The sequence below is a fragment of the Mauremys mutica genome, chromosome 7 (genome assembly GCF_020497125.1).
Source record: "Mauremys mutica isolate MM-2020 ecotype Southern chromosome 7, ASM2049712v1, whole genome shotgun sequence".
Taxonomy (NCBI): domain Eukaryota; kingdom Metazoa; phylum Chordata; order Testudines; family Geoemydidae; genus Mauremys; species Mauremys mutica.
Genome location: NC_059078.1, coordinates 104,748,072 through 104,760,571, shown reverse-complemented (window position 1 = coordinate 104,760,571; position 12,500 = coordinate 104,748,072). Strand labels below are relative to the sequence as shown.

The window sequence follows — 12,500 nt, the reverse complement described above, 5'->3', positions numbered from 1 at the left end:
TCAAAGATCTGCTGCAAAAAAAATCAATGGGTAGAGATCAATGCTCATAGAAATTTCATGAACTTTGAACTGATATGGGCATGATGATGAGAAGTGGTTGGAATTTCAGGTTGCTGATTGTTCCTCACACAGATGAAAAGCAGCCTACGGGTAGAGAGGAGGTATACATTTGAGATGGGTTTTCACTTTAATATTTTGTCAGACAAAAAATTAATTTTAGTCTATTTCAGTAACAAGCACAAATAAAAAAAATCAGCCATTCCAATGTGACTTGTAGTACTACCACTTCTTAAGAGCACCTAATGCTTTGCACATTAACACTGCAAAGAAATGAAATCGGCTCCCTTTGCAGCCGATTGCAGGTGCAAATTAATATTGTAAAATGAAGATCAATACATGGACAGGGCAAAATCAATAGTGGCTAAATTATTGCTGCATTTTCCTCCTCATTCAAGATGAGTTGTGTTTTCCTCTCAAAGTCAATACTTTGCAGCTTTTCTCATTAATTTCTCAATAAATTTGGCAATGAATTTCAATCACAGAACTCGGCAGGGTGAGCCAAGCATTGTGGAATGCATAGGAAATACAAAGGCATGGAGGGGTTGAACACATCATTCATCAGAAGGCACTCTTGCTTGTTGAAGCAGGACTAATATTCCTGGACTTACTCAGGACAATCTATTTACTGTTTTTTTAAAAAAGTAAAGAAAAAGGAAAAGAAACTAAACAGATTTTAATTTCTTTCTTTTCCCATGAAGAACTAAAAACAGATTTTTTCATTTAAAAGACCCGAACAACTTTGTCTTTACCTTACCAGTTTCTCATAATCACCTAGCTGTCCCTCAAATAGTGGTAGAGGAAACAATAGCATGCTCAATTTCAGCCACTTGTTTCAATTACAGGCCTGAAATTCACAGGTCAGTTAATAATTATGTTCGATCAGATAATGGTACAGAATTTTCCTTAAAGTACTCTTACTAACAATGGGAAAACTGCCACATTTTCTTCTAATTGGAAATCAAGAACCAGCTCATTCATATCTGTGATATTGTTTCTAGGCATTCATACAGACAGCCTAACTGGGCCTAGTGCACAGGGATTGTCTTCCCATTCAAGAGTACCTGGCAGTAAATAATGGCATTGTGATGTGACACTAAACACAGAAAAAGGGACAGCTCATCTTCCTTGTTACAAAAATAATACCCTTGCTGACAACTACTGGATTGCGTTCAAACAATTCTGTTTACATACCTCAAAGAATACATTTGATTATGGCTTTTATAGTCTTGCTGAAACTACATCTACCAAACCCAGCCCTGCAGCTAAGGAACACTAACAGAAATGGCATATCATATGCCCTCACTTCCAGAACAATGATATGCCTTTGGGCATGGGAAGCCTGAAGTCCAGGATATAAAATATCAGGAAAATTGTCAAAAGTGTCTTTCAGTATAATAGCAAAATAAATTTGGGATAGTTAACATCTTAAAACTTTTGAGTCATGTGTTAATTTGATCCATTATAAATGTATTGGCCCTTATAGTGTATTGGCAAACTGGTCAGAACATTTCTGTCAAAACATGTTTTGCATGAAAAAAGGGATGCGGGGAGAAATTTGTGAAAAATATTTTCTGATCACCATTTGTTTATGACCAGATAACACACTTTTTTAAGGTAGCTACAAAAATAAGGCATTAAGGACTGCATTATCAGAGACATCATGCATACATGCCTTCCACTGACTTCAGCTGGGGTTATAAATGCTCAGTACTACTGAAAGTCAGACCCTAAACCTCTGTGGCCAGCTCTTCTGGATATGGAAGATTTGATATGCAGGACTGATGTAGTCTTATTGCACAGAGAAGGAAGTGGGGAGTCCTCAAAGATAGTCGGCACCCAGGGCTCTGATGGGGGGAGGGGAGTAAAAGGTGACATGCTAAGCTTCAGCAACACACCAAGTTCCATCCGCTTGAGGTTACTACTCATTGCAGATGTTCTAAGTACAATCCCACGGGCTCTGCTGGGCTCCTTAGACGTGACACTCTTTTAGTAGGATTTTGGCTGCACCATTGGGCAGGCTAGATTAAGACACTGGCAAACCTGGATGGTCTCCAGGTTATTCAAGACCATCAGAATCTGTGTTCATCAAAAATGTGTTTCTTGCCTTCATGGTTAAAAAAAAGAGAAAAAGATGGGAAAATGTGACCTGAATGTAACTGATGCAGTAATCTCTGTCTGGGTCTAGAGAGTCAGGAGGGAGAAGCAGCCAATTAGAGCCAAAGAAGAAGCCACCTGCACCCTAGCCACCTTCAGAGCAGACCTGTCCCCCACTGTTCTGGAGGTTGGTGATGGGCTGACTGATTAGGAAGTTTGAATAGCTCACTAAGCTTTGTGGGACTGGCTTCCCAGGCTCTGCTCCTCCGACTCTCTACCCATCCTCCAGCCCGCTCCTTTTTGGCACCAGGCGGCAGACGGGGAAAAAGTGGCGCTACTCTCCCAAGTACCAGCCACTTGAAGCACTCCAAAGAGATTTCATTCATAGCATATCTGTGTTCCTCCCCCTTTTTTTATTAACCTGTTTTGATAGCAGTGAAATAATTAACAATGTTGACATTTAAATTGGCATCACTGGACTCAGCTGAGATGAATGGGGCAGTTCACAACTCTGAGAGCCATTGTTCCAGAGGCTCTGTGGATGCAGACAGTCATCACTAAATAAGTTTACATTCATTTGATGTTTTCAAGGGTTTTCTACTAACACAACAGCTAAATTCTGTAAAACAAGATGGCAGCCTCAACAGAAATGCTGGGTTGCTAATGGATCCTAGTTGGAGCTCTAACACCGCAAGCACACTGCGAACCACAGCTCTCCAGGGCCTTGTTACACAGTAGTGCTGAGTGCCATTATGGATGTGGAGTGGTGCTGAATTAGCAACTCTCCTGATCCATGGAATGAGAACACCCTTAGAAGGTGGCATCTCCTATAGTTACTAGGCCTCACCAACACCATGGTGCTGAGCCTGGTATAAATGCTTATCAAGAGAAGATTAATCAGATGGACAGGCAGGAGGCTACTGCACCTATTATGCTACAGTACTGGCACTGATCTTCAGCTCTCCCAACTATTTAATCTACCCTTCAATCTATCCTACATTCACCATAATACCTGAGCTCATAGGCCTTGCATCAAACATTGTGAACACCGTGCACAGCCAGCGTATTTGGCCAAGGTTTACAGCAGTCCTAAGCAAGACCTGCTTCACCGTTTAATCCCTTGGTGGGGCCACAGTTGATGAACTGGAGTGATTGCATAGTGGAGCCTCTGCAGCTCCTACATACCACAGAAGGCTTCTCCATACCAGAGCTGCAGAGGCTGGTACAGAGGTCAGTAACAGAGACTGGTTAGCAGAGGGTCTCTGGAATCTATAGTTAAGTGGATCCAGGGGCCCTAACATCCCATATAGATTGTGTAGGGATATGCTTTTATTGCAACCTGCACGTTGGAGTAACAGATGGGAGATGTCTGGTGCCCTACCCTCAATTTGAAAAGAGGATATCATGTCCCCATCCCTCTTGGTTCCCCACACGATTCACATAAAGACTGAATAGTTAGGTTTCATGCAGGGAAAGTGAATCTCACCCATGTGTGCAAGTGCCAGGATATCAGCCTTGCTTATATCTTATGAATGCTAGTCTGCTATTTTTAAACATATTTGGAGACAGAAATATCACTAGAAGAATGTATTTAAAAGATACAATACAAACTAGTGAATAGAAATTGACATCAACTAAACCCACATACACTATTTAGTATTTGGCTTTTCAACATCCAATTGCACAACATTTTCAGCCTTACAGTGACTGTTTTGCTTTGCAAGTAGGTGAAGAAGACACTGATTTACAGTGATTCCAATAAGATGAACAAATCATTGGAAATTATCTGAATTCCACCAATCTTGTAAGACCTCAACATGTAGAATTCCAACTGAAACTACTGGTATTTCTACACTTGGAGGGTTTTGCTGATCAGAAACAAATACGCAGGAGGGGGAACCCAGCAACCACAACACAACCTTGAATCTGAGAACAATTAAGAAAGAGAACTAGTATGATACAAAATCATAAATGATCATATGTCAGGGAACCACCTTATTTTAATATGTATATAACTATAATAAATATGTATGTAACTATAATAAAACATGGCATTTTTGCAAATACAATGGCGTATGTGACTAATGTGACAGAATATTTTAGTAACAGAATTTGGCATTTTGCTAATATGATAAAGTATTTCACTAATGATACAGAAGCACGAATACTATATCAAAGCAGCAAAACATTACATTTTAAGTATTCAATACTCTAAGGTGTTTCACTAATTAAGATATATTTTTCTAATGCAAACAGTAGTTGTGCTGGTGTATCTTTATATTTGTGATCTTATTTGGTGCTGACTCCTCCCATGGGTATTAGAGCTACACAAAAATATTCCTACTACTTTCTAAGGACTGGATTGTGGCTAACCCCTGAATGGATGTTCTGGGGAGGACATAAGGATTCTCCTCCTCTTGTACCCCCTTTGCAGGAGCATGTCGCAACTACAGCTGTTGAAGCCACTCTGAGTAGTCACACTTTGTTACCACTAGCCATGTGGTGAAGAATTAGTAGACAGTAAGTGGGGCTATGGCTCTGCCCCCACTTCTCCTAGTTAGCTAGCAGCATAAGCAGCTGTGGAGAGTTGCACACATCTGCACTGAGTGTCATGGACACCCTAACATATGAGGTGTGCTGTCCCTATGTCCTGGGCTGTTCTAAGAAGCACTGTGCTTTTCAGAAACACGGTGCTTCCAGGTGCTGTCCCTGAGGTGATGCTTCTCCATGTGGACCCCAATGCACACTAGTAACTTACAAGCAATGTTTAATGCAGGAAGGTGGACTGGATAACCTGATAAATCTTTTCCATCTCTAAGTTCTGTGATGTCATATGTTTGGCAAAAGTATGCTCACTCAGCACACACACAAAAAAGTTATTTTAGCTCACTTTAATTCTCACTTAAACACACCAAAATATGTTAAAATTGACACATTATACTTATTGTGACTTGTTCTGCTGTACCTACACTAGATAGTGAACACCCAAATTCAGCATATAATATTATGAAACATATTCACAGTAATATTTAGACACAGTAGAATGACTTATATTTAGACCTTAATGTTACTTTAAAGGATCTTTTTATAGTAGTTTAAAGAAAAACAATCTTACTCCAAGCATGTGAGACTTCCCTATTATTTATGGATCACTGATAAGATATAACCATGATTTTAAGAGCCAAAATGGTCTCATAAGTCAACAAAGGACCCTTATTCTTAAAAACCTTTGGCATAATGAAGGTAAAAGTTTGACCGAGTAAAGACCTATTTTATCATCACTACTAAGTTTGTCTTTAAAAACTTTCGATTTTTGTATTAGATGACCAGGTAACAAAAATGAGGTTAGTATGAGGAATACTCAAGTCACTTTATGTAGATATGTAAAGCAAGGGACGAGTTTTATGATGACCACTCCACATATGCATATGTAAAGGGACACTGTCAAGCAAACATGCCAAAAATTTGCCTGTGTCCTCTTCCCACTTCCCAGATTCCCATATCTATGTTGAGGATCTTGTAAGAGGAAAACATAACTATCCAGTGCTAGGCCTATGTGTCTTAAAATCCTAGAAGATGCATTAGGAGCAAACAACCCCCAAAACCCCACAATACGCCCAGGAAGCACAGATTGCAAACTTGGATATATGTGTCACTCCCTCTGCCCACACCACTCTTGAGACGAGGACTGAAACAAATGAGAATATGGGCTCTGAAATGCTCAAGCTCAGGTTTCTTGTCAATTACATCTACAAGTGAGCTCTCAAAAATGAAGCCAGAGGGAGATACAGGAAGGGGACAGTGCACATGCCTATTGTCCCAACAAGCCAAGCATCATGGAGTTATTGTTCTTTTGCTCCCTGATTGTCAGCTGAGATTTAAAAAATGTTGCATTCTTCATTTTCAAGGTTGATAGCTATGTCAAGGGAAATGTAAAGAACAAAACTGCAAGTTTAAGTGTGGTATCAGCCTTGACGGTGACCCTTTAAGAAACTTCAGGCTGTGGATTACTGATACAACACACCACAAGGACAATGTTTCAATGGAAGTTTCTGTATTGAAACATTAGCACCATCTACACTGAATTCTGTTCAGCATATGCACAAGAACTATGTTTACTAAAAACGCTTGTGAAAATGCATTTATTCCATATGCTCATTGAAGGCATTTTAAAACCTGTATTAAAAATAAAGAAAAATGGTAATAATATGGAATAATGCCTTTAGAAATTATTTTTTTAAATCAAATAAATTTTTGACATAGAAAAACATATCTGAAACAACTTTTTTTTGTAAATTGACTTCCATACATTTACAGGTATTTATTTGATGGACTGATTTCTTTGTATACATGGTTTGAGCTAAGTGAAAGTGGGGGTTTTAAAATCAAAATTTATGGAAATCATTTCACCAAAAACAAACGTCCATTTTACAGAGAAATTAACCTTCCAAAAACAAGGGTTTAAAATAAAAATTCTAACAAGCTGGTAACTACAGCAGTGGCATTGTAATAAGCTACTGCATAATAAGCACAATAAACCCATGATTACTATTCAACCCTAGGGTGCTGGGGTTTTTCCATTTTACCAGTCTAGGTCCTGATCCAAAGCCCTCTGAAGTCAATGGAAAGACTTATTTGGACTTCAATGGGATTTGGATGACGCCCAAAATAAGTTTAATAGGAGTATACCTATAGGCATTTGTAGCAGCAATTAGCCAAAAATAGATGTTTTATTGGATATTCTCCTATGAAACCTGGATTTATGTTTGATATCCTGCTTTGATAAAGCATGGAGGTAAGCATGGATTTAGATGTAAATTTTAAATAAACGCTTTTAGATTTTTTTTCCCCCTCAGTCATTCCTTGTTCAATCTGGATCTAGGAATAAACAAAATAAAATCTGAAATTCAAGAAAATAAAAATAGCATTTGATTGTTTCATACCCAGTAAACTGTTACGTTCCAATCATGTATAATATTTATACTATACAGAAAACAGGGTGGGAAATGATGAAAAATGTATTTTCCTTTCTCAGAGAAAACAAGGTCTTATTCAAATGTTCAAATTTCAGCAATTATTAAGTGAAACCAAGATGACCCTTTTGTCCTCTTTTGAAGATGAATTACTGTCTCTTCACCAATACATTTTGTCAGTTTTGGTACAGCAGAGTCGATACCTTCACCTTGACGTAAAAACTTTGTGATTTATCTGTTCTTCCGTTTCTCAGTGTTACCACAACCTGAAGAAGTACAGCCAATCATGATACTGAGAGCAGACTTTGGTCGCAGCCACTTGAAAAAAAATAAAGCACTCTCTGATGATAGACAAATGTGTCTTGTTAGCAACAGCCAAAAAGCGCTTGACTCGTACTAATAACAAAAAGGCCATGTTGGTCACCATGGGTCTAAAGACGAAGCACCCTGTCACTGCCTTGGTTGGGAAATTAGCAAATAATGTTCCTTTTCCTTGATAAATGGGTGACAGTTCTCTCTCACCAATCATTTTTTAACATTTTGATGCATGTCTATGATCCCGCTGGAGGAACAGAAAAGTTTACTGGCCCTCAATTTTCAGATGATGAATGGAACACTCTAAATGTGCGATTTCTATATGAGGTATAGTTCATTTTAAGCAATTCTAGTAAATGGGTGTCACTGATTAGGACAAATAGTCTACTTGTGCAATAGCACAAATGGTATGTCTCATTCTTCTGGCCTCCTTTGAGACAGAAAAGAAAGGGGACAACAATGACCCTGTTAAACCTGGAGTTACTATTGTTTTAAAATGAGCAACTGTATAATATGCAATTTCCGGGATGCTAATACTGGATGTTTTACTGAATCAGTTTTTAGCATGTTTAGCATTTACTTCTTAATTAAAATATACTTTATACTGAAAAATCCCTTCTGAGACAAAATACAGTGCTAAACAGAACATTTATTTTCCCTTTTGACTGCAATATTTTAAAGGAAATATAGTTTTATAAAGCACAATGAGGCTATTTTAAAGTGTTAGCTGCTATAGTTTTTTGAAAATCGCCTAATCAACTTTGAAGGACTTATTAGAAAGAACCATTCTGAGAGAAAGACAAGGATATCTGTCCTACTTTTTGTTTTTTATTTATTTATTTGTTTTTATTTTATTTTTAGGGCCTGATCAATAAATAACCAATACTGTTTTTACAGTGAGTGTAACTTGCTTTAGGACAAGAGCACTTAAAATAAAAAATGAAAGTACAGCATATATGGATTAAAGTTGCTGCGAATGTCAGAATTAAAATGTACCCATACGTTTATTTTTAAGGGCTTACCACTCATGTAACAGTATTCGTTATCTACATTTTTTTTAATTTTTTTACAATGACTGGGTTTCATGGGTAAGGCCATAATTGAATAGGTACAAGAAATAATCAGATGGTTTAAATTTAACTAAGGCATTAGCATTTAGTTTAGCATAGTGAAAATACTATGATTTGTGGGAGGCAATTAACAATCATTTGCTCTGTGGATACAAGTAATTTGTTTAAAGAGCACTGACCTATGAGACAGCTAGTTTGTGTTGGCTGTGATGGAAGGGAGCTATTGACTCTAAACAGTGTAACAGTGCCATTGACAGAATCACATTTGAATGCACACAAAAGATCTTTAAAATACTTCAGAAACATGAGATCTTTTCAGAGGGTGAAGTGGGGTGGGGGTTAAATGAGGCAAACTAGCCAAAACAGAGATTCAGATACTGAAGGAAAAGTTGTCAAAATGAACGAGCCAGGACAATATAGTCATTAAAGAAGGTTTTTTCCCCTTGATATTGTGCTAGTGTTGAAGAAGAATCTAACTTCCCCCCTCCCCCAAAAAATACTCTATCAGAGGGAACACAAACTGTGAACAATTACTGGTTGAGTAATGATTTCATAAGCCTAAAATTGAATGTAAGTCTTTATGCAGAAATAATAATTTTTATGTTTACATCTAGTAAATGCATTGCAGACCTGGGGATGGTTCCATGTATTCAACATTCAAGCTTTTTCTGTGTCCATTTTGGACATGTTTACTTTTGCATGCCAATACCTTGTTTAGCAACTCGGTTCAGTATACTGCAAACCTACATGTTCATTCTAATAAGTAATTTATTGTAATTTCTTTAATTGAGCAAAAGAAGTTACCAAAATGAGGGAAGGTTACAAAAATATTTGGGTGGAAAAGGTCAGCATTAAAAGTTCTAAATGAGTATATTCATGGTATGCTGAGGACCTTTGTTTGAAGAAATACTAATATCAATTGGCTTGAATTTCTTTTGTTTAGTAGGAAACCTTTATGCAAAATGTGCACTTTAAGAAAACAGTAGTACACTTGCACAAATACAGTGCAAACATGCTACTGGTTTCTTAAAGTGAACACACAAAATAAGTCCTCACACCTTAAAACATATGCATAAAAGTAGTTTGCACTGTAACATAATTTCATTTAGAAGCATACAAATCACAATTTGCCTTAATCAAATAACATTGCAATGCTCATATTCTAATTAAAAAATAATCTCTGATATTTAATTTAAGAACCTAGAAGACTTCTACCAGTAAAATGATTACTCTAACCTGCACAGAATTGCTCAATTTAACTATGCAGAGAATTTTTCAGGTAAGGACTATTTTAATTACTATTAAACAAGCAAATGATACACTATTAGGCAAATATTAAAACAAGTATTGCATTCAGTTATTAATTTGCACTATTCGCTTTTAAATGCAGCAAATATCTCATTAATTTAATTTTAGGTGCCCACCAGTTTATATTGCATTTTACAGTCTGGAAGGCAATTTACTATTAACTGGCAATTACATACAGAATGATTGTTAATTCTGCTCCTAAGTGCTAGCTGCTTGAAAATTGTTATCTCTCTCTAATTTTTGACCTCCTTACAACAGGGGTGAGGTATACTGGGAATACAAAGGACTAGTAGAGAAGAGCTGGACATGTCATTTGTGACTCATTCTTTTAATTCACCGTGCTAATCAACTGAACTGCCACAATCTCCCAAGGTAATTGTATCTTTATAATACTTGAAAGCAGTGGGCAAAAAGGCATGGATAGATGGGGATAGGCCTTCCCTTAGCCTGCTGAGAAACAGCACAGTATCCTTACTATGTGTGACTAATAGGGCCTGTTTTTGAAAAATCTGGTACTTTCATATCACTGTACACAGATCATTTAATGTTTCAACTTCTATACTTTACAAACGCTTTGTACTCCACACTACACTCTTGTTTCATTATTCTGCAGCCTCGTTGCCCTATGGTCCACCTCATGCTGAGAAGGTTAAATGTTAGAGTGCCAAGCCAGACTGCAAGCATGGAGGGACACTGATGGGAAACAGATGCCCTGGGGATTCAGCCCCTCCTTACTATAGGGCCACATAATTTTCATATTGTGAAATACAGTGAGGCTTGGCTCAGTTTTCAATGGTGAGTGTAATTTCCAATCATTATCTCATTGTCCCCATCAATTTAGGGGCAGTGCAAATCTGACAGAAGTTTCCAGGTCAGATAGGCTCTGACCCTACCTTTCTTTTTACTTTTTGTTGACATATAGGCTTCTGTATCCCTTACAAAGTGTTTGAAATCTATATTTCTGTTAAAGTTTTTATTTTATTTTCGCAGTAAATTAATTGCAGCAACAGCGGTTATGGAAACTTTGATGATTCATTTAAACATCTTTATTTAAAATGTCCCTATGAATCCTGGTGAAGGAGAACTCCAGGATAGGAAAAGTAAATGGCTCCTTTCTAAAACTTCATTTATTTTTGCACTTTTAATTTAACATATGGAAATTTACATTAAAATAACAATTTATGGAATTTCTTAAAGCAATTAATATAAGGAAAGTCAAAAGTAAGACTGACTATTTAGGGACAGATGCTCATCTGGTGTAAGCAACATAGCTCTGTTGCAGACAGTGGAACTACATCAATTTACAACAGCTGAAGAAACTGCATTTTAGTCTAACATTTGTAGTTAATTCACTTTACTTTGCTGAATACTGTTGTTTACAGAGCAAAATAACTAGTCATTGTTTGGATACCATTGCACAAATACCTGGTCACAACAGTTAGTTAGAGTATGAAGCTAGAATTCCATGTTAATTCCCTGCAACTAAGACAACTGAATCATATACTTCCATGGTGTTTTACTGTAGCTTTATGTGGATTGATTTCATTTATGTTTATCATAGTATTTTTAAAGACTCTATTATCATGATTGGATTAGCCAGTTGCCTATAGGTAGCCCATTCAACCCCAGCCAGCTTTGTAGTTACCATCTGCTTAGCATACCATAAGAAATAAGATAGTGGTCTTAGGCAACGTTCACACTGGAGAGAGGTCAATATCACCAAAACCACCACCACCGCATTTGGCACCCTTCTTGACAGTCTCAGCAGAAAAGCCAAGAACTGAACAGACAGGGAGACTTAAATATCCTCTCACCCTTGGAGGTGGGTCCTTCCAGATCAGAGCTGAGGTACACTGGAGGGAAAACTTACACTGCTCCTGCCCAGGTTGTGCCTGTTTTGTGGATAGATGGAGGACTTCAGTCTCCACGGCTATCAATCCAGCACCTTTCATGAGCACAATATTCATACTAAAGGCTCAATCCTGATCCCACTGAAGCTAATGGCAAAACTCCTATTGACTTCAATGTGAGCAGGCTTGGATTCCTAGAACAATAATTGTTTTTAAAAGTCTCAGTAATCTGCTCATAGTTTTCAAAAGTACCCCCAAATACACACTTTTTCCAGCAAGATCAAAACAATTAGACGGAAACAGTTACAGCCTATGGGGAAAATACCAATCTAGTGTTTTTATGAAAAGTACATTTTTTACCGAGTAGGCTTTAAGGCCCAGATCCTCAAAGGTTTTTAGGCACTCCCTTAACGCCCTTAGTCATCACTTAAGTTCCACTTCAGCCCATATCTATGGGACTTAGGTGCCTAAATACATTGGAGGATCTGGGCCTAAAATCTCTCCCAGAGTCACTACATTCTATCAAATAAACATTTAAGAACTCTTTGGTGTTTATTTTTAAAGACGTGTGTGACACAACAGAACAATTCATAATACGCACATGAATATTTGCAGTAGTAAGCATGTGTGTATTATGGACCCACTTTGTCAAATCATTAACTTAAAAAAATTATGAATGTAATTACCATTCATGTGAATATCAGCTTTTTTCATCTCAATAGCTTAGTTGGATTCATTTTTTTAAATGCCAAAAGAACTTAGTCCATATTTTAGACAAAAAGCCAGAAATGTTTCATTTAAAAGATGAATTCTTTTGAGTTCAGAAACAT

The 12,500-nt window shown here is 37.3% G+C and overlaps 1 protein-coding gene across 8 annotated transcripts in view; it reads right to left on the bottom strand.

The window, feature by feature from the left end:
* EBF3 (EBF transcription factor 3) overlaps positions 1-12,500 on the bottom strand; it is a 129,313-nt gene that overhangs the window by 22,558 nt on the left and 94,255 nt on the right. The window lies entirely within an intron of this gene.